The sequence below is a fragment of the Apis florea genome, unplaced genomic scaffold (assembly GCF_048593485.1).
Source record: "Apis florea isolate Af1SG1 unplaced genomic scaffold, ASM4859348v1 contig_3796_pilon, whole genome shotgun sequence".
In the NCBI taxonomy this organism is placed as follows: domain Eukaryota; kingdom Metazoa; phylum Arthropoda; class Insecta; order Hymenoptera; family Apidae; genus Apis; species Apis florea.
In genome coordinates this window covers 192,610-216,156 of record NW_028256858.1, presented here as the reverse complement: position 1 = coordinate 216,156, position 23,547 = coordinate 192,610, and the positions used below count along the sequence as shown (strand labels likewise).

The window sequence follows — 23,547 nt, the reverse complement described above, 5'->3', positions numbered from 1 at the left end:
AATCCAAAGAAAAGAGAAAGAGATTAAATTGCCGCGCTCGAAAAAATTCTTCAACATGTTTCTTCAAGAAGATAGGATAAAAGCTTAAGGAGAACACAGCAATAAGGACAGGATCTAAAATAAACTCGGCGATCTTTTCGACATCCCCTTTTCTATTCCACGTTACACATCTATACTTACACGAGCTTCTAGGAAATTGCAATCAAATTACCGTGTCTCGTATCTGAAATTTAAATTTATCTAACATTTTTGGACTAGAGAATTTTTAACGTGATGTCATGATGCGATGTTCTATTTAAAATGGAAACTATGCCGAACTCGTTGTTAAGATCTTTTTTATTTTTCTTTTAATTCAAGAATATATTCTTTGATTGATTAAAATAATAATCATCAATAAATTAAAATTAATTTCAATGATATTAAATTGTTACTAAAATTAAAATTAAAATTAAAATTATCCCAAAAATAATAAAATTTACATTATAATTATTGAAATATCGCAACAAAAAAACCTATCACAAATTTACGCAAAATACACGTTTCACTCAACTCGTGCGTACTCAATTCACATAATCCATTTCACGAAAACGAACTCGACCTACATCAACACCGAGCTACGAAATACCTCTGGGAACCACGGTTACCCAACCCTCGCCCTCGTTCCACCACGCAATAAAACATATTCCATAAAATCACCCTCGGTAACTTTGTCTCATAAGCCTGCGTCATAAGCCAATTAACTCTATTTCGTTGTTATCCACGTTACACGATATATACTGCCATGCTTCGCCCACAGTTTCTCAATTTCAATAAATTCCATCTCCGATCCCGTTATTTTTGTTTCCATTCGATTGACGAAGAAACTCCATTTGATCGAGAATCCCATTTGACCGTGGCGAATCCGAGGAAAATTCAAAGGATCAAACGTGAAACTCGACACCTGGTGCCTTCGAATCTTCCATAGGATCAATGGATATTTATTATTAATGGACTCGAAAAGAATGCTATTTTGAAATTTATCGTAAATTCAGCTTGTGTATATGCATATCTCTGTTATATTACTCGTTGTCGAAATGATTAAAATCTAAACTCACTGTAATTTACATCTATAAACTTTCGATTGAAATTTATTAAATTTGTATGGGAGGAAGCGAAACGGAGATAAAATAAAATAATGCAAAATTAAATTCCTTACAATTTAGAATAAACAAACCTCTTTTCTAAAATTGACCCTTCAAAAATTTCCAATATATTAACACCTAAATATCGTTATCGCAGCATGGAAAATGTTCTTTCACTGTCTTTGGAATGATACAGTGACGAGAGAAATACATTCTCTGTACATTCCAGCATGGAAAATGTCTCCTCGCATTTCCCTCCTCCGCGTGTTCCCTATTCTTTGGACGTTCGGAGATCGTGACGGTCTTTTTAACAAGACGAAAATAATCTGTTCGACGAAATGCGCGATTCTCGGCCATAGCCACGTGGTCTCCTCGCGTTCGAGGACAGGTTTGTCAAAGAAAAATGCACGGCTTGACGGCTTGCATCGTCATCGTCAAGGATTGCAAGCTTTTCACATTAAGTGCGTACACGTTCGACTACTGGGGTGGTCGAATGTCGTCGATATTTGGGGGGAAGGATCATTGTATTTATAGTGATACTCGCTAGATTTACTTTGGTTCTCGCGTTCTATAAATTTATGATAGATGTTAGTGTAATATTTCTGTTCTGAATAAAAACTGAATATTAATTTCGAAAAGAAAATTATTATAAAAATGAAAATCGAATATTTAAATCAGACCAATAAAAAAAAAATCTCTGCAATTGATCCTTAAAATCTCTGTGATGATATTACGGTTAATTAATTCCGTATCCGAACAAATTACCCGCAAACACGATTACCCGAACGCTTCGGAACCCGTGGTTGCGACAAATACGATCGAAGTTTGTTTTAATCACCTTGTAAATTCACCAAGTTCCTCCAGACAAGGGCAATTAGCATACAATTTGAAAGGAAAATCAGGTTCCATCGTGTAGGTGGTAGCGGCTTTGACGTAGCCGCGTTAAGTCTCTTCCAAGCGGGCAATCAAACATTGAAACGAGCCGTGAGTAATGAAATTTTCGTAGGCTCGGAATCACGAGCAATCTCAATTCATCCTTTCCACGCGTTTGCTTTTCACCGTTCCTTTTAAGTAAACGATTGTTAAATCATTTTCCGAAGAAGATATCTCTCTAACGATTAATAAACGCGTAATTAAGCTCGTAAGCGTGACGAGCAAGTATTCAGAAAGTACTTCTTGATAATATTAATAATCGAATAAGGATGATCTCCGAGCGATTATTCCCTCGTTACTTTTGTTATTTATTATTTCAATTTGAAAAATAAATATATATAAAGTATAATCTTTCTTTGTAGATAGGAATATAATATTTTCTTATTCTTATAAAATCAAAATTTTCAAAAATAAAATTCTACCAGTATTTTAATAGATCCAAAAATATGACAAAAATTTAAGAATCGTGGCTACTCGCGAGAAAAGAAGAAGATCATTCCGCTGAAATTTTATCGTACTAACAAATTCAAAACAGATTATATAAAAAAAAAAAGTTTAACATCAATAATCACGTCTATTTACAAAAACAGATTCCGATTTGAATTTCGCATCACCGACGCGAGATATTCGAGGAAGAAAAAAAGAAAATAAAGCAAACCAATTAAAAAACAAATCCGCGACAACATGCCATCTCCCGTTAATACCCCGTTCGAATCGATTCGTCCTTTTCAAAACTCCACTCGTTTCAGCTCGAGAATCCTCATTCATCCTCGAATCGATTGATAATTGCGATACGGCTCATAAGCTGCTCAATATTCCGCTCAACGCTCGAGGAACTTTCAAGACGCTCGACATTCCTTAAATCCGCGCTCGTCTTTCATCCCTCCGCGTTTTATTGTCCTCCTCGCAAGATGCATCGTACGTAGAAGGGGACGGAAAGAAGTTCCAACGCGTAAGCATCGATAAACGTGAGCTATTTCTGCACCGACCGCATACTTTGCCCTCGATTCACGCGAGTACTTGTGGGTGTACGCGCGCGGATTTAAAAAACAATACTGGCTATCTCTCGCCAAGCCCGAGCCACTTTTTCGTACACGCTGTTTACTGGTAACGTTTTGAAAGGTTTAAGAGAGAGGAGAATTCTTTTCAACGTTACGAGGCGGATTATCTTCTGGCGCGAGTTTTCGTGCTCGTTGGACGTAATCTGAATCGAGAGAGATTCGTTAGTTGGAGCAAGATGATGCATTGGATACATTACTGGCCAAAAATATATCTAGAAGTAGAATTTAAAGTATTAAAAAAAAAGTAAAATATTGCGTGAAAAATTTAAAAATATTCTATGATTTAATATCAATTATATTTCGTTATTGATTTTTTTAAAACAATTACAGTTATAACTATAATAAATACCTATGAGAAGAAGAAGATGGGTAGAGATTATTTCCAATCCAAATTGATTCTTCTGTGACTTACCTGTAACGAAATAAAAATTAATTAAAATACGTACATTTGATTACAACAAATAATTTATATGACATATTAAAATAAAAAAATATCTACGTACAAATACGCACATTACATTTTTTTAATACATTTTATAAAACGTGTTATAAAAAATAATATTCTTACGAGTTTTAATAACCATAAACGTGTGGAACGGTATCGTGTCGAATATAAACAATGGTACGAGAGATACGAGAACGATAATATCGATTGTCATTAATATTCAAAACATCGAATTAATACAGTCGTGTATAGAATACGGAGACGAACGGGCGCGTTACTTTCCGCTCCTCGCAAAATTATTATATATATTTAATAAATTTATATCTATAATTTTTAATAATTATATATATGTTATATATAATATATATAAAATAATAATTAATAAATAAATGTATTTATATTATATATATATTTATTCATTATATTATATTATATTTATTATTATATATTATATATATTTATTTATTAAATATTATATATAATATTATATTATATATATTTATTTATTAAATATTATATATATAATATTATATTATATATATTATAATATAATAAATAAATGTATTTATATTATATATATATATTTATTTATTATATTATATTATATTAATTATTATATATTATATATATTTATTTATTAAATATTATATATAATATTATATTATATATATAATAATATATAAATATACATATTTATTTATTAAATGTTATATATTTAATATTTAATAAATAAATATATTTATAATATAAAAATAATAATTATTAATAATTTACGCGAGACATTATATAAATGCAAGGCTTTATTAAAAATAACAAATATAATTTATATTCTTAACAAAATAACAAAATAGAAAATTTACAAGCATGCACATTCTTTACAATCTTTTCATAAATTTGTTTCAGTCATCCTTGCGGTAAAGAAAAGACGCGACTCGCGTGAGATGCAATGCATTCGAAATGCAACAATCCGCGAATTTCTCCTTGGCCGAGGTGTTCGAGGAATCGTCGTGGAATTCCAATGATTCTTTTTGCTTGCGTGTCGACGCGCAAGAACGAAAGAAAGAAACCATGGAATAATCGAGATAAAATGAAAATTCAGACGCAATTAGAAAACTTTAATGATCCTCCTTATTAAAAACGGCACGCTTATTTTTCGCTTATTTTTCGACGTGACAACAAAATAAAAAAAATAGACACGTTTTCCGGAATGACGAATCGTTTTACACACACGAGGTAATTTATGAATATTTTTTCTAATTTTATCCTCGGTTCAAGAAATGATTTTGTATCTTTTTATTTTTTTTATATCTTTCAAGATAGAAACGTAAGTAAAACTACGAGTTTTAAATAAGTTAATTAATTAAGTTGTTTTTTTATTCGTGTATTAATTTTTTTTTTAAATTTTGAGATCATTTTAAATAGAAGCAATATTGTTTTGAAATTTTGAAAAATATAAATACAAAGAAAAATTCGATGCGATAAAAATGCGATAAAAAAGAAGAATTATCGCCTTTAAAAGACCAAGTTATTAGTTATTTTCTTTCCTTTTAAAACTCGAGGAACTAAATATATAATTAGAACGACCATTTGCAAATATAATCAAAATCGTTTAATCCGAGATAAAAAAATTGTTAACGTTAAGCATGATTTGCATCTCTACAATTATTCTTTCCAACATTCATCGAAGGAATAAAAATTACAAATAACGAACGGTCGGTAAGATAAATTAATAAGGGGAGATAAAAGCATAGTTAATGGACAGAGTTCGTTTAGACTGTGAAAACAATATCCTGACGTGAAAATACAATGGCTAGGAAAGATACAATTGACAAGTTTGTACAAAATCGATCGAATAAGATAAAATAGAACGAAGAAGATAAAATTGATCAACGGAATGAAGCGAAGCAAGTTTTTAAAACCTTTGTGACACGATTTTAAAGGGGCGAATGTTTTTTCAAGATTATAACTTCCAACTCATTAAGATTTGTATCTTGATTTATTTAAAAAATATCTTAGTTCTGAGATATCTTTGTTTCGAGGAAAAAGTTCATCTCCTTTCGTTAGAGTTAATTAAGGCCACGAGTTATTCAAAGAGAAACTTGAAATATAAGTATTTCTAATAGGATGAAGTAACACTTTATTATATTTTTGAATAAAACTTTTTGATATAATTGTTTTTTTTAATGTTAGTAGAATTTTTTATGAAGAATTTTTAATATCATATAAGTACATAAAAATATACGAAATATAAAGAATAACCAATACAGTATTTTAAAAAATGCTCTACTTTTCTATTTCGAAATGAGTACAAACGATACATTATGTGAAACATTCGTTACTTTTATACATATTAATTACAAAAAAAAAAAAAAGAAGAGAGAGAAATAATTGGCCTTTTTTCATCAGTAATCACGACAAATATCACAAGAATATTGCAATCATTGACCGCGAAATTTCACTTATAAATCAAAATAATAAATTACCTTATGAACGAAATTCTATTAATTAATCTTAATTTAAACTATTCAATTTCTTAGTTGTACTGCAATTAATTTATATCATGAAGGATTTAACGAATTAAAATTTCAATCAAGATCTTACATTTCTGAGTCTCTCAGTAATGCATATATGCAGTTAGTGGAATTCCTTCTTCACCTCTTCTTCAATTTTCATTTTGGAACATTAATTCCAAAATTTCTGCATAACACATCCAGTCCAAAAAAAAAAAAAAAAGAAAAAGAAAAGGATTAAAAAACGCAACGAGAACACGTGTTCCACGGTTAAATCCTCATGTTTCCCTCGTATCAATGTTACTTGAACGTAATTTAAAATGCAAACGCGGGAGACATTAATAATTCCTCCCAGTTAAAATTCCTCCATTTATCTCCTTCTATGTACACAGACACGAAATCAGTTTTGACAATAATATGTAATCTTTTCTTCCATCCACGATCTCTCGGCATTCCCTTGTCAACCTCGTGGAATAACCAACGCTGCAAATGGAAATTTTCTCGTAATTAATACGCAACTAGATCCTTCTAATTTTCCATTCGCGAATCCTCATCGTGCAATTTCTCTATTTCTTTTTTTTTTTTTTTTTTTAGACGATCGAGACCGCCGTTCTCGAATCGTGAGAAACTCGTTAATACGGTCCAGATTAGACGGTCGTTGCGGCTACTCTCGCGTTAAATAACGAGCCACGAATTCTCATAAATATGCGCCACGGCTGGCAACGTACGTTAACGATATTAAAAAGTTTCGGATGGCGGAACGTGCAACTCGTTTTCCCGTACAGTGAACTGAGATACGTAAGTGGATTATTGTTTTCCACCAGGCGTGCGCTTTGTGCTTCGTGGATGGACTCGTTTTGTTCCACCCAAGCGCGAGCAACTATTATTTCTCGTTATGAAAATTCTTTTTTCCACGAGGTTCAGAAGGTTTTGCGTTATTTTTATTCTGGAAACGATGTCTGTTTACTCTTTTCGCTTGTTTGTATTAGATGTTTGAGCTAAATTTGTCGAGAAAAGTTGACAATTGTAAATGTACTTCATAATTGGTATCAATTTTTCAGAATACGACGAGAGAATTGAGTAAATTATATCGTTGGAATGTAAATACGAATTAGATGAATTCTATATTTGAAGGAGAAATTTGATAAACGATAGAAGGTGGATTCGTGTGATTTAGAAAATTTTTTTTGAAAATATTGCAAAATATTGTGAGAGCAATACGATGATGTTTCAAACATAGACAAATATTCTTAAAAATCATCACGATTATTTATAATAATCTATTATTTATCTACAATATATTCCAACAAAAATATTTAAAAAAAAATCAAAATTCATTTATTGTTGTTATAATTTAACACTTTAATACGACATTCTTGCGTTTTTTATCTTCTTCTTTTTCTTCTATCATCTTCCAACCATTCCAAATTTTCTCAAAAAATCGTAATTTTTGGATTTTACAAATTTACAATATACATATCTCGCGTAAAAATGATTTTCAAGGAATCGAGTAAACGAAGTACAATGCCATCTGTATCGGTTCACGCTTTTATCGAAACGAGAAGACCATTTTGAAAAGCTACACGATTTTCAAATTCCGCCGGGTTCCACCGATTTATTCGCCGTGGTCACGCTCCGATATGACCGAGTTGCTGTTTTTTTCCATCCAAAGGGGCACACGGGCAACGATACACGATGGTTGGTGGAAACTGCGCTACCTTGTCCCGGATTTCGTTGTAACGGTTTATTGTGCGGTGAACTATTTTATGGGTTGGCCGTTACCCACCGTGTTTTACGACCCTCGAATCATGCGGGTTATTCTCCGTGTCAAATGGGACTTCTTCGTAACCCTGTGTACACCCTTTATTTTTTACCGACCGATCTGCACGTGTAACTTTATGGCGTATTGCTTTGTTTCGAAGTGGAGAGATGGAGGTCGAAAATAAGATATATATTCGGTAAATTGTTCGTTTCCACGAATTTTATTCGATTTTTTCATCGGAAAAAAAAAAAAAAAAAGAAATTTACTCGATATTTGAATTTCGTGCTATGAATATTAACAGACGAGCGAGATTTTCGAATGTTGGGGAAAGATATGTACGCAATAGGTGCTTAAGCGAATGTTTATGTCATGAAGAGAGGTTTATATCGAGAATTATTTGCGTGGAATGTAATGGAGTTAAGAAATATTGCTCTCGTATAATCTATGAGAAAGGCTATTTTTATCGAAATGGAGGGGATGTAATAAAAATCAATGGTAAGTATTATAATATTTAAAAAATCGAACAAATCTCTATCTAAACTCTATTTCTTTAATCACGTTGATAAATATTTAATTTCGGATAAAAAATATCATTTATACGAGTTTCTTTTAATAAACGATTGCTATTAAATAATAATTCGTAATATTAAAATTTTTTTGAACAATTTTAAAAAACTTTCCAATTATCTTATCCTTGTAGAACGAGAAATATTTAAATGCCAGTTCGACTCCAGTTTCCAATTATATTTTTCAAAAAAAAAAAAAAAAAAATAAAGCCATTGTTTCCATAAAATAATCGCAATTCGAGATTGTTAAAACAAGATTTGTCGTCAAACGATAGATCGAGGACGCTATGATCGATGAACCAGCGTGAGATAAACCACAAGTGGAAAGTAAAGGGATAAGTAAGATTAATACGATTTCTCCCGGGAAGTTTTTCGTAACCGAGGATATTCGACACCGTGGTTGGATTTCCCCGAAAAATCTTCGCCCCTTTCAACCGATTTTCCTCCGTTTATTTCTTTTCACGAAAGGAATTTCCTCTCGATAACGACGATTCGATAAACTCGAATTGCGGATCAAAGACGAAAGAGAGCCATCGAAAAGTATATATTTTGTGCACGACTCGACTCGTACTTTATATCGGGATAAAACGCGAATTGGAATTACGTTGAATAACACGTAGATGTAATAATATTGGAAAAAATTTCATGAGATATAATTTGTAACCGCTGTTGTGAATTTTTAATGCATTTCGTTATCCGGAATGTATGTGTACAATATTACAGAGATACGTAAAATTGATTGAACGTTTTGCAAAATTTTGCGAATTTTCGTTGTCAAATTATGAATCTAACGTGCAATTTTTACCCTTTGTCAAGAATCAATAATGATTCTTCTTGATATCGCAAAATATTCTGTGATTAAATTAACGCGTGTAGCGTTGATAAATAATTAAGAAAAATGTACACATCCTTTTTCTTAATTACAGCTTAAAATATAAGAATTTCCTTACGGAATATTAGAATGAAATATCGATAATTTTAAAAAAAAATTCCAAAATATTTTTTCCGCTCGAATTACACCCTACGCGTTCTCTATCGCTATAAAAAGAGACAAAAGAAAAGGCATCCACATCCTGGAAAAGCGTTGCGTATTTCGAACACGTTGTTCACATTACAACGAGCCATCTTTCGTCTCCGATCTTAACACCCACGCGCATCCACACACGGCATCCGAAAAAAGCCAAAATTCGAGGAGAACGATGACACGATGAAAAGCACTTCTACAGAATTGCTTTCAAGTGCAGCTGCGCTGTTTCATCCCTCGATGCGCCAATTTTTTTTTTCTTTCTTCTTTTTCTCTCTTTCCTCACACCACAGGAGAGTCCTTCGACTGTTTGTCTCTAACTCCATTGTACCAGTTTCGAGCCGTGTCACTTGGACAACCGACTCCTTCCTTCGAGATTTCAATTGTTCCCGTACCGTGAGTCCCGATGCTTCCCATTTTCCCGGCGCAAAGAGAAACAAGCATCGACGAATTACGCCACGGCCTTGTTCTTCCCTCATTTGCCTGAGTGTATCCCCTTTGTCTCGGCCGTGTTTCCAGGTAATTCGACCGTTTTTCCTTCTCCAAGCTTCTCGTTTTCCACCGACATACACACCACTCCGCGTGATGGAGTCTCTTAAACGTATGAGAGGCGCTTTTGAATTTGTTGCGCTTGATTTTTGAACGTTTCTTGCCGTTTTCTAGTCTTGCCTTTCTTCAATACGTTTCGCTTCAAAGGCGGTTTAAAGGGGCTTGTCGTTGTGTAAAGTGTTTTTTATTCTTCCTTTTTATTTTATTTATTTATTTATTTATTTTCTTCGTTTTTTGAGGCTATTGGAAAAACTGAAGTCGTCCTGAATCATAATTAACAGGAATTATAAAAATATCGATACGCAACGAGGAAAAGATCTAATTCAATTTTTTCGTTTCAACAATTTCTCAAAGGATAAAACAATTTATCCCTTCATCAAAAATCATTCGTAAATAAATACAAAATCTATAATTTTACAAAAAATAATTTTTCCAAATCATGTTGTACTTATTGAAAGATCCATCCGCACCACCTATTTCGAACATCGCATTTTAAAAACGTGCAATTCGAAAATAATGCGACGAGAGGCCTACATTTATAGAAACGAATATTTTTTCTTTTTTTTTTTTTTTTTTCCACTCGTTACACCGAGAAAAATACAGGGAAATTAGGTGGCTTATTTCGAATACAAACCGTGTCTGTCTATACATTGACGAATTTCTAAACACAACATAAATGTGGAGCGATATTTCCATCTGGCCGACGGAAACTTCGGCATTAACGAGGACCTGTTCGGGACAAGTTTGAAGGGAAGGAAATTCGGCGAGGTTATTAACGCTTGACACAGTTTTGAAGTTGCTGCGTAGCCGTGAGCGCAGCTAAACTGGTGGAAAGTAACGACCAAGCAATTTCAGAAACTGGACATTGACAATTGGTCAAAGAGAATATTGTCGTGGAAGCATCCTTCTCGCGTGGATAATTACAAATTCATAAATATATGATCCGCAACATTTGCAACTTTCTACTTATTTTTATTTATTACGTACATTTCGTAAATTTTTATTTACACTTAAATTTTGTATAGATATACAATCTAATTATAATGTTTTAATTTGTCTGATATTTCAATTTTGCAATTTTACAGAAGGAAGATTAATATAAGAAACATTCCATATTAATTAAAATAATTTTGTAGGATTAAAAATACTTTGAATTCTTTCAATGTCATTAGTTAATTTAAAATGATATTTCTTATTAATGCTGAAATTGTTATTATTAAAATTTAATTTAATTTCATTATTTTGAATATATGTTATGTACATTCTACATATTTTTATGCACATTAAATTTTCTACGAATTCATAAATATCTTTAATGCAATAATAAAATTACGGCTAAAAGGAATAACAATTAAAATAATTCTCAAGTTTCAAGCTCTTTGTCGAATTTCCATGAAAAATTTAATTCTACAGGGAAAATCGTAAGAGAAATCATTTTCAACTTGTGTCATTGTACCATTGTTTTCTCTGTAACAAAACTTTTAAAGTGTGTCAAACGTTGATAGTGCGAAACTTTTGTTAGTTTCGAACCTCTCTCAAACTATCATTAAGTTGATGTTTCTCTTTTCTTGTTTGAAGGAAAGAAAAACACGATATCACGAGTATAACGTGAACAGCAACTTTTTAATTAATATTTAATTCACTTTTTCAAATTAGTAAATAGCAGGAACGTTTTATTAAAACAGAATTAAAACATAACTGTCATTAACATAAATATCATAAATATCATAGTTACAAAATCTAATAGATAATTAAAGATAATTAAATATTTCAATAATTTTTTCACAATTTTAAAAATTCTATAATATAAAGAAAAAATTCGTGGAGAAAACGAATCAAAAGTCCACTGTAAATATCCATTCTAATTTCACATTCTATCCTTCTGACTACATCATATACACTCCCTTTAGCAACAAAATCTCTCCATTTACGTGGAAAGAATATTCGTATTCGTGTCATCGAGGAATTAATAAATTAAGGAAATTTCATAAACGTCAGGAACCGGTTAATCGCTCTTTCGAACAATATCTCAAACATCATCGAAACAAAATTCCTATTACCACTCAGAAAGATCCAAAGCACGGTCGTTTTCTCATCGACCACGTGCAAGAACGAATTCTCGGATTTATAATTTTTCCGAACGTCTTAGGAAATATTCTCGTTCGAAATGGCTTTCCCCTCGATGCCTCTCCACTAGATTGCAAAGGAAACACGGCGAGCAGCCGTGAATCAAACAAGAGGCAGGTAATTAAGCGGATTTAGGCACTCTTAGACACGAGCACCTCAACACCTTTCCCTTTTAGCCGCCGGTTCAACCGCCAGTCGCCGATTAATTACGGAAGATTACGCCTCGTCTCGAACAAATCGCCTCTCTTTCGTCCTCGTTCTCTTTTTTAGTTTCGAAATCACACATTTTGGGGGATAATTGTTCCTCGAGGTCGTTTGTTATTCGTTCTAGTGTAAAAGGGGGGAAGGGAATGGTCAAAGGATGGCAATAAATAATAATTTTGTATCGTAAAAGAAAAAAAAGAAGCGTGAATAGATTTGTTGTCTAGGCTATTAGATATTGGATAATCTCATCTCAATTCGATACATGTTACGATCTAAGAATTGCGTTTTATTTTATTTTTGTACGAGTTAAGCTATTGACTTAAACCCATCACTTCGAATTGATATAAAAGCCATTTGATTATTAGATCAGATATGTATGATTCGAGTTCATCATTACGTCATAAATTTCGAGACAAAAATTAATTTTTGTATAATTATATTTCAAGTTATAATATATTTTCGGTATTATCGATTGTGTATAGTTTGATACACGAAAAAACTTGTTAAATTATATACACGATTCTCTTTTCTTTTCGTTTAACATGATCAAAATTACCAATGTTGACCGATCCAATATTTTCAAATAAAGAGCAAGAAAGGTTTGTTGGTTCGGATACAATAATCGGTTATTGGAAAACGGATTTATATGAATATGTATAGTATAAAACAAAATTTTAATCTGTATTATTTGTACTTTCCATTGTGAGTGCATTCTATATCTTATTATTGGCGAATTATTATTTTGTACAAAAATCGGAAGAGAAAAAAATAATATGAAGATAAAGTAAACGTACTTTTCTTTTTCTTTTTTTTACAATATAATTAATTGTGAATAAATTGAAAGAAGTTGATTCGGTTTTTGGAATTTCGATAAAATAAAATGAGAGGAATGAATGAAAGATAAGCATAGACGTTTTTCGCGATAAATTCAGAGCGACTCGAACTTGGAAAAATTGCGATACCGAAGTTTCTTCGAGACCGCATACTAAACTCCGATAGAGACTTCCATTTCGCGACACGATTTTCTTTATCGATTTTCCGTTTTGTATGTGAAATGTGACAGAAATGGAATTTGCGCGACGCAACTAGCTTCGAATAGAGATTGACTTGTATTTTATTTTTCTATGAAATTTCAGTGGAATCAGCGCGAAGATATTGAGGAATGGTTACAAAGCGTTCCTTTTACAACGGAACGATTGATTTGTGGCGAGACGTTACCGCAAGACACACAGAGAATTCATAGACATATAGAAATTGATGGTCCTTTCCTAATAAAATTACAGAGGGAACAATTCTGACGGAAAATGATGAATAAATGAAAATTGTTCCGATTGAAAATTGAAAACAAGCAAGATTGAAATAGCGGAATAATTTCTTTTCGTTGTTGTGGTTACCCACGCAAAGAATTTTTATTCCTTGTATAAAGATAAATCGTAAAAGGATGTAACATTTTATTTTGAGAAGTTTTATAAAGTTTATAAACTAGTTGAAGATGATTTATGAAGGTAATTCGAAGTGGATAAAATAAATCGAGAAAGAGGCTGTAAATATCTATCATCGAGAATAATGAAAAGTATCCAATATTACAATATTAATCAAAGATTTCATTCTAAGATCAAACCATATTTTGCATCCCCAAAATTATTCGAATAACCGGTACACTTTTGTTACATGTCTCATCCTCTCGACCATCATTGGTCGAATCATTCACCGTCCATTCTGAGCATGAACAGGCGAGGAAGAAAGGCAACCATAGTCCATCAACTAATTCGATCGATTTCGGCTCAGCAGACCGTTATATCGGGTAGAGAAATTTCCTTGACGTGGCCGAAACGCAATAGAAACGACATCTGCATGACAAGGCGCGATCCGGAGCGGTGCTCGCGAATTATTTACGGTGGCGGTGTCAGCAGCCGGCCAACCCCCATGTATGATAAAGGCATTTGTCATCGCACGGCTTTCGCCTTCGATTATCGATATACGATACACGATCGATACATGCGACCCGCCGATACTCCAATAGGTATTTACGACCGGTCGTTTCCTACTTCCGTTCTTCTTCCTCGTCTACTTTCCTCCCCTCGATACTTTTCATAGTACTACGCTTGTTCGTTTCCATTTTTTTTTTTTTTTTTTTTTTTTAACTTTTTTTCGGTTCGATACCGACCCTGAGTTTCGAAACGGTTTTTCATTCGATGTCATATCTCGTTTATGAATCTAGTTTGACCCCGGCACGAGGAATTTCCGATCTTGGTTTTTTGGTTTCAACAAACAAAATTGGACAAAGTTTGTTACTTCGATCTTCCTTTTCTTTTCCTTTTGATTTTTCTTCGAACAAGAGTTAAGAAAACAAACTAATTTCTTTGAATCTTTTTTATATTCGAAAAGGAATTTAAATAATGAAGGCTATTTTGTACACGATTAATTTAACGTAACTCATATCTTTGCACGAAATTACATTTGTAAGGAAGAAAAATAGAAACGAAATTTCTAAATATGGATCACGCTCAAGGAGACTGCAATTATCTCGAGCATTTCTCTCACCCCCCCCGAACGATCAAGAATTTAAGGATTTTCTCCGTTATTAAGCATCAATCAACTCCATCATCCTTTAGAAATTTCACGTTAAAATTTCAACATTTTCCACCGCGCCGCCTTAAATCCTATTTCACGGCCCCTCTTCCTCCATCTCGCCCCCGATCTAATCCCTCTCCGCGCGTCCATCCGTCTCCATTATCCCGCATCCATCTCCACCCGCCTATTCTCTTCGATCCCTCGACCCCTACCCTGCCCATGAAAACCGATAAAAGTTATTAGATCCTACGGGTAAGTAATTCCTAGTGGGCCAGGTACCCGGAAATGAAGTCTCGAGCCCCGCCGGTGGTTACACGCGTAAGGAACACAGGGACGGGGTGGGTTTCGGGACAAGGACAAAAAGCATCCCTCTCCTCCTTACTTTTCTTCGTGGAGATAGAGGTCGAACCCCTTTATGGAGATACTGGATCGATCCTAGGATGCTTTCATCGGACGTGAGGCTAGCTATGGGATTTGATCTGGCTATGGAATTACTATGGTTGGTATCTATGGTGATTCTTCCATGACAGGGTAGTGGATTTTCCTTTTTTTTTTCTTTTTAGGGATAAAAAATGTTTTATCGTATTAATGATGAAAGATAGATGCATGAGATAAGTGAAGAGAGGAAAAACAAAATAATAAAAAATAATTGAATCTCTTCTTAACGTTTACTATATGATTATTTCCATTAATCTACCAATTAATAACAAAATTCTATAAATAAGTTCGTATAATGCGACGTGACAATCTCACAATTTCACACGAAACGAATTATTAAACATAAAAAAAAAAAAAAGAAAGGAAACTGACCTACTTGAAAATATCACCCAATCATCCAGACAAAACTTTATTCCCCTCAATAATCCTCTTTCCCCGTATTAAACCGGCCAATGTTAAACTACCCCATCGAAACAAAACCACGACAACGATTCAACAATTCGAAACGAACGCCGAAACCAACGTCGTATAAATAAAACACGAATTATTACCGATCACAATCTGTACGACAAAAATCGGCGGAACCTTTGAAACGTTCCATCGAGAGCAATCACAGGCTTTCTTCGATATCGAGACCGATCAAAGCAATCGACGATCCGTGATTTTTGAGATGATGGCCGAAATGGAGGAACACTTGTAAACCAAGGATCGACTATTCCCCGTTCGATTGTTAATCATTTTTCTCCCCAATCAGAGAAGCTCCTCTATGCTTTTTCTTCTCATGGATTTTGTAAAAGTTGTACGAAATCGATGAGAGATCGAGGTAAAGATACCGTTTTCTTGGTATTCCCTATTTGCGGAGCTATTGGACGAAGGGTAATCGTGGATTTATGCTCTACGTCTAATGAAATTCGTGCCCGATTCAACTACAGGAATGATTTGTTTCGAATCGATCCTTGGCCCTGAATTCTTGGACGAATTTCAATTTGTGATGGAGATTCGTTGGATTTGCTCGATGAAAATTCGAGTTAGCAAAAATTAAATTGGCGATGATTAAATGGAAAATTATGCTCCCTTTGAATTAGTATTCAAATTTTTTGAAATAATAATATTACGATGCTTCGAATTACGAATATTTATATTATCTTATACAGAATGGAGAAATTTATTATTTAAATTTTTCCCTTTGTATCCATATCATGTACAAACCTAACTACTAAATTAGACATACCGAGTATCACAACACCAACCAACCTCGTCTATTTTAATCCATCCGAAGATGTAAATCTAAATTTACAAATCCTTTGCACTCTGGTCGTATAAATAGCAAATATCGATTTATACCCAAGACCAACTATTTTCAACCCAATATCCCTCTATTATCGCAACGCACATCGCCAAGCTTTAATTAAAGAACGCGAACGAACGAGGTAAAAATACATTGTACAATCTAATCTATTTATATTAACGAAGAAACGTTCTTTTTTCGTTTCGAAACAAGTACTTTATATCCGTATATAATAATTCTAACCGACGATGTATAAGCGTATAAAAATCGGCCACTTCTCGCGATCCACGTGATAAATCATTCTTTATGGGTGCGCACTTTCGCAAGGATATTTCTTATAGAAACATCCGCGCTTCTGCGCGTAAACTCTTAACGCAGCTCGCAAGAAGTGGAAATATTTGTTTCGAGGAGCGATGTGTGAGCGAAGTAAAATTATAAACAATTTCTTATTGCGAATATTTCGACGTGCCATGAATACGCTAACGATGTAAATATTATGCGTAAATATTATCCCATTAAATTTCCATAGAGTGTGAAATTAACTTTCTCTTTCTAAAAGAGAACGATTATATTATCGAATTTTAATCAGGAATATAGGATGGAAAATTATAGAATAAATTCGTATGGAATTATGTAGGGAAACTGCGACAAGTTTGAAAAGTCGAGGAACGATTCTTATTCAATTTTAACCATGGGACGGAAAATCAAATTTTCTCAAGGGTCACAGGTGTGATCGCAAAAAGACGAGAGTCACGGCAAAACGAGGAACGGGTTAAACGATTCAAGGGAAGCTGGTTCAAGAATAGCTGGTAGAAATAGAGGATGCACGGTGAAATGGCGAAAGGCGAGGGATAAGTTCGCCACGAAACACCAACAAAGGACAGCTGTATGCCGCGCTATATTAATGTCACCGCGAAAAAATAAAAAGAAGAAGGGTAGCTGAGGAATGAGATTCCGTAACAGTCTAAAGGAAAGGAAAGTTAACTGAAAAGTTCGTAATCTTGATGCATCACTTCTTTTAATTATTCTTCTTCTCTTTATGAATATTTATCGTTCCATATTTTCACGATATTTTTAATGATGATATCAAGTAAACGCGATCAATCATAGAAATATTTTTAGGTGTTACAAAAATTTAATCATTTCAATCTTTTAAAATATCCCTTCTTTAACGAAACTTTGCGAATATGTGGCGAATAATATAATATTTTAACATGAAACATCACTTTATTTCGTTCAAAAACATTTTAAATTATAAAATGTTTGGCTTTTAATGCTCTATCACTCCGCTGTGAAAAATGAATCCCCGAATGAAATTGTTTTCAAAAAGATGAACGAAAAGATTATTCCGTTGTGTACAATCCGTTGTGCTACACACACGAATAAAATCAGAATTTTTTGATAAGCTGAATTTTCTTAAATAACACAGCTTATTAATTCAGTAATTCTGATTAATATTTCTGATTATATTGTTATTTTTTCAGATCGACAAACATGAATCGACGTTAAGAAACTTCAATCACTTTCGAATATCGACTCCAAATTTTATTTCCAACCAATTTCCTCCACAAATCGCAACAATTCATCCATCCTGACCGTGTACTAAAAACTATACGTTGAAGAAACAAGAAAAAAAACAAAATCTCCAAATCTGCACGAGAGGACAAAAATTCCGGAGAGAAAATCCGCGATTAAAAATTGCCAACAAACTTCAAAAACAGGAAATCGCAGGACAATAATCCTCGAACGAATGCAGGAAGAAAAACATATCAGGTTGAATACACGGGTGCATAAATTGTTCATTGATATAATTGCGCCACGGCTCCAATCAACGATTAACCAGACGTATTAGCGCGTCGATGAATCGCGACGAGAAACGAGATCCTCGCATTTAAATCGCAAATGCGTTCTTTGTTCCGTGTCTCGTTAGTTTTTAATCTTTTTTTTTTTTCATTTTTCATCGAACATTCGACGCACGTGACAAACACCATTCGGTTCGGCTCTTTCATCAATTTACCACCAGCGAGTGAAAATTCCCGGGCATTCGTTAATGAGGGGCCACGGATGGGGGTGAAAAATAGAAGCATCATTTTTATGGAAAGTATGCTTTTCCATTTTTCTGCCCGCGCAGAACAGACGCGCGTGATAAATCCGGCGAATGCGGAGAAACGATAAATCAGGAACGAAATTTACATTTGCCTAGTCATATGTAACGTGCGTTAAAAGAATGTTGAGTGAAATCCATAAATCAGTATCGAGAGATCGCAACAGATGAAATATATCCTTCGTGGGGCGAGGCGTAATTTAAAGAAAAATTGAAAGAACATGATTTTCACAGCATACAGATAACACGTACAAATAAACACATCTTAATTCAGTTTCTTTCAAAAATTAATAACTTGATTTCTATTCTCTAAGAGGTTATATATATATATATATATATATATATATATATATATATATATATATATATATATATATATATTTTTATAAAAATTAACGAATAAACGAGTGGCCGGAAACGAAGCGGAAACGAAGTGGTACGACGCGTGAAAACGAAGGGCAAAGTTACAATAAAGAGATGACTTACCCAGATGATCCTGTTCCCTCTGAACCTTGCCGGGCTCGACGATCAGCAGACACCAGATGGACACCAGGGACACCGACGAAAGCAATTTTCCCAATATTCCCATTTCTCTTCTTCCCGAAGCTTCCGTTTCGAAGCGATGAAAACACGGACCTCGGCGAGCACACACGCGACCGCGCACACGGAAATGTCAAATCAGCCAACGAGACTTTCGTCTTTGCCGGGTTAATATTTCCCCCATTCGTTTTCCTTTCTATCCCTTTGCCTCTGAAAACCCTTTTGCTCCTTCCTCTGCACCACCCTCCTCGATTCGGCGGCTCCAGGTGAGAACGATTCACTGAACGATGTGCACTGAAAAAAAAAGAAAAAGAAAGATATATATATTTTTATTTTTGACAGTCGAACCTACTTAATTTTTAACTTCATTCAATCATTTCGAATTCGAATTAATCGGGGAACAGAAAATTAATAATAATTATTATTTTATTATACTTTTAATTTTTCTTGGAATAATAATATTTATTTATCACGATCCATAATTAATTGGAACATGGTATACAACAACGCCGTTTAAGCAAATTGTGTGAATGAACATTATATATTTCCCCGTTCTAATAATAGTTCTCATAGCCATCGCCATCGAGAGAAAGGAACGTTTAAAATCTTTTAGCTTGGTTACGCAGTAGCTATGATCGCGCTGCTCTTGTTTTTCGCCTCTTTCGAATATTTCGAGTGACAAAAGATTTAATGGGTGAACTTGGATAATAGGATTACGACACGGTATGACTACGCGTTGCTCCGAATACCGTAATTTGATTCTACGTAAATTTCAGCCGTGTGTTTCATTATGCTCGGCGAAAGCTTTCATTTCCGCGTTATTGATTTTTCGGTAAGCGTATTTAACCAAATTTGAACAAGCGTAAGTACGTTTGATTGTAGAGCGGAATTAAGTTTTTTTAATCCTTGGAAAATGAAAAATTTTTGTTGGTTGATGAGCAATAAATAAGAAATATAAGGATTTAGCTGAATGGTTATATTTTGGTTATACGTGAGTGCACGTGTCGGGCTACTGAACAACTGAAGATCGCGTATCGAAGATAAACAAAAGGATAGCAACTAGAGAATAGTAACACTGCTAGCAACGTTCAATAATAAAATTATAGATAAAATTTCAGTGAACTTTATACTCTATAACAATTTTATATTGGGGACGGGATGGATGGATGAGTTTAGACAACAAGTGGAAGACGTAATTGTGAAATACGTTCTTCTCGTTTTTAACAACAAATCAAAGATTTTTTTTTGGGTATTGTAATAGACAGTTAAAAAAGATTCAATATTTATTATATTGTATTACTCTCTAAAATCAATTTTTTTACTTTTAATTTTGTTAGCAAAAATGGAATAATGAAAGTTCTCAAAATTTTAAGAAGATTAAGGAAGAAACTTTGGATCGTAATTATACATCGTGCTCCTCGCGAAAGATCGAGAAAAACGAATGATATCCGAAAATGACGTAGAACAGACGTTGATTTCTGGACGTGGTTTGTCGTCGATTACGTTCTACGAAAATTCCGCACGTCCATTTTCATTGCTGGAACGCCACGAATATCCGGGATTTCGAGCGAAATAATAGAAATGTCGATACAAGAAATCCGCTCCAATGGCTTCCACTAAATTTTTCTACTCAGACGTTCTCCATTGAATTTTCCTGAATAATTTGAACTGATCGCAAGTAAATTATCGCCCTCTCTTTATCATACTCTTTTCTTCACTTTGCAAAAGAAACTCGAGATTTATATTTAGATATAAATAATGTAGGAACAATTTTAAATAGAAAAAGAAAAAAATGTCTTCGTTGCTTTACAAATTTAATGATAAAAATGAAGATACGATAATTGAAAATGGAAAATGTTACGAATAATTTACAACAATAACATAATTTATAAAAATAAATAACAAACTTTCTCATCCTCTCGCAAAAGAGAGAGAGAGAGAGAGAGAGAGAGAGAGAGAGAGAGAGAGAGAGAGAGAGAGAGAGAGAGAGAACAAAAAAATACTTTCAATACCAATAAATTCGAGCAAACATTCCACCAATCAATTCCATAAAATAAACTACAATAAGTCACAATTAATCATTTTCCTTCGTTACTACTCGTTCTCCTCGTAATAAAGTATAACTCCTCGCGGAGGGAAAGAACGATAAAAGAAAGTGGAGAAAAAAGGGGGAAAGAGGGAGGGAGGGGGGAGGGAGAGGAAAAAAAAAAATAATAAAAGCGGCGAACGACAAAGCGTTTAAAAAGAAGAAAAAGCGCGTGAGAAGGGAGAAATAGTGGTCGCGGTGCGACACGACATTAATTTCTGCCTCGACTCTTCAGATTTACGCGATTCAACGTCATAAAATCGGGGCGGTGGACCACGAAAGAAAAGGGCGAAACAAAGAACGAGATTTTCTCTCGCGACGCGAGAAAGTGAGGCCAACCCTCGTGCTTTTAGAACACGAGTAATTCGACGCGGGGAGAACTACTCGGCCCGAAACATTAATATGACGGAGACGCTCCCCTCCCCTCCCCTCCCCTCCCTCTCTCTCTCTCGCTCTAATGAGATTAAAAGTTATCGAGGATTACAGTGGAGTGCATTAGACATATTAAAAATGGCAAGCTGACAAGCATTATCCTCTATCGAATTGATAAATGCGATAACTGGATCTGGAAATCTGGAAATTGTATTAATTTAAATTGGCGATGTTATTCTTCGAAAGATCGAGATGGTTGTTCGACGAATTTTGCAATGCGTGATGCATCATATTCTGATTGAATGGCATTTTGGTTTTATCTATATGGTTTTTTGATAATTTTTATTATTCCCCTTTCTCAAAAGAATTCTTTCTCGAATAGAAAGTTTTAGCTTATTTTCATTTTATCGTAGCTGTGAGCAAACATGTTAATTTATATGAATTTTCCATAGTAAAGAAAATAAATAAAATAGAAGAATATTGAAATCTCCACCATTTATGAAACTCGATCTCGATGTTTTTATCATGGATAAAAAAATGTTATGGCAATTTCAAATTGATCGACACCAATACTTTCGATAGGTATTTTATTCTTTTTAGTCTCTCGATTTCTTAAGGAATATATAAACAATTCTTGGAACGTCAAACAAAGGGAAGAAGAGAGAAAAAAAAGACGATAACGATAATAGTCCATCGTTTTTTCATATTTTTTGAAATAATAAAGATTTTACCTACCCTCGGTATAGATTGTATAAATATTTACGCTAGAATGGTAAGTTAATCTTCGACGAGGGAAACAACCCTCTTGTCTTCTATATATGAACTTTGGTGAGTCTATTTTCTTCCTGAATATTTGGCGAACACTGACGTGACAGGATGAAACTCGAAGGGAACAAGTGGCAAGTTGGATTGTATTCAAAACGTTTGTTTGCTTAACGATATAATGACAATTTTTACACAAACGTTTTCTCTTGTTTATTATTTTAAACGAAATTAAAAAGTATTCTAAGGATTAATACTTATAAGTATAATGTTTATCAATTTTTAATATATAGCATGTAATATAATGTAACTGGCATAAAAAAATATGCAAATTCTGTCAGAAGATGTAATAATTTTCTTTGATATTATTTTTCATTTCAACCATGTGAAAAACAAACTTTCGTCATGCGAAAACAGACTGACGCGTTTTATTTTTATTATTATTCATGGATGCGACAAATTCGTGCACGAAACCAGCATAAATAATGCTAGAAAAATTATTTTTTCTTTTTATAGAGGATGTTAATATACATTTCATAAGATACATTTCGATTCTGAAATGTCAAAATAAATACAAAAATTTATATACGAAAAAATGTTGATTAAGGTTTATTTATCGAATTATAAAATGAATATTAACAGCCTTGTATACGAATACTAATTTCATTAAATTCGTTTAATATAATAAGTTACATCAGTCGTATATTTTGAGAGAGATAAATTCCAGGCATATATGAGCTATTTCCAATAGCTTTATCAAATATTATTCCATAAAATTAAATTTTATTTTAAATGAAAAATGTATACCTTCGTAATAGAAACGTGCGGTTCTGATTGAAAAACTTGAAAAATAATATCACAATTTTCTCAATCATATTAAGCAACAAAGAAAGAAAAAAACACGTAAAAATTCTTATAGAACGTTTTTCAACCAGAAGAAAAACATGATACTTATCAAAGGGAAAAAGAGATTGAAATATTAAATTATTATTTCAACCATTATAAAAATCAATACGAAATATATCGTGTGATTTATGGATATAAAATTAAAGTGTCAAATATTAATTAAAAATTAAATGAT

General features: G+C 33.3%; 1 long non-coding RNA gene across 3 annotated transcripts in view; it reads right to left on the bottom strand.

Moving 5' to 3' along the window:
* Positions 1–318: 318 nt before the first annotated feature.
* LOC147656328 (uncharacterized) overlaps positions 319–23,547 on the bottom strand; it is a 116,202-nt gene continuing 92,973 nt past the window's right edge. For 2 of the 3 annotated variants that reach the window (XR_015294617.1, XR_015294618.1), the window contains 2 exons: positions 19,193–19,540; positions 3,380–3,527 (listed from right to left, as the gene is read on the bottom strand). This is a non-coding gene — a long non-coding RNA (uncharacterized LOC147656328). Of the gene's footprint in view, positions 3,328–3,379; positions 3,528–19,192; positions 19,541–23,547 lie in introns of those variants that run through there. The other variant, XR_015294619.1, reaches the window with a different exon arrangement.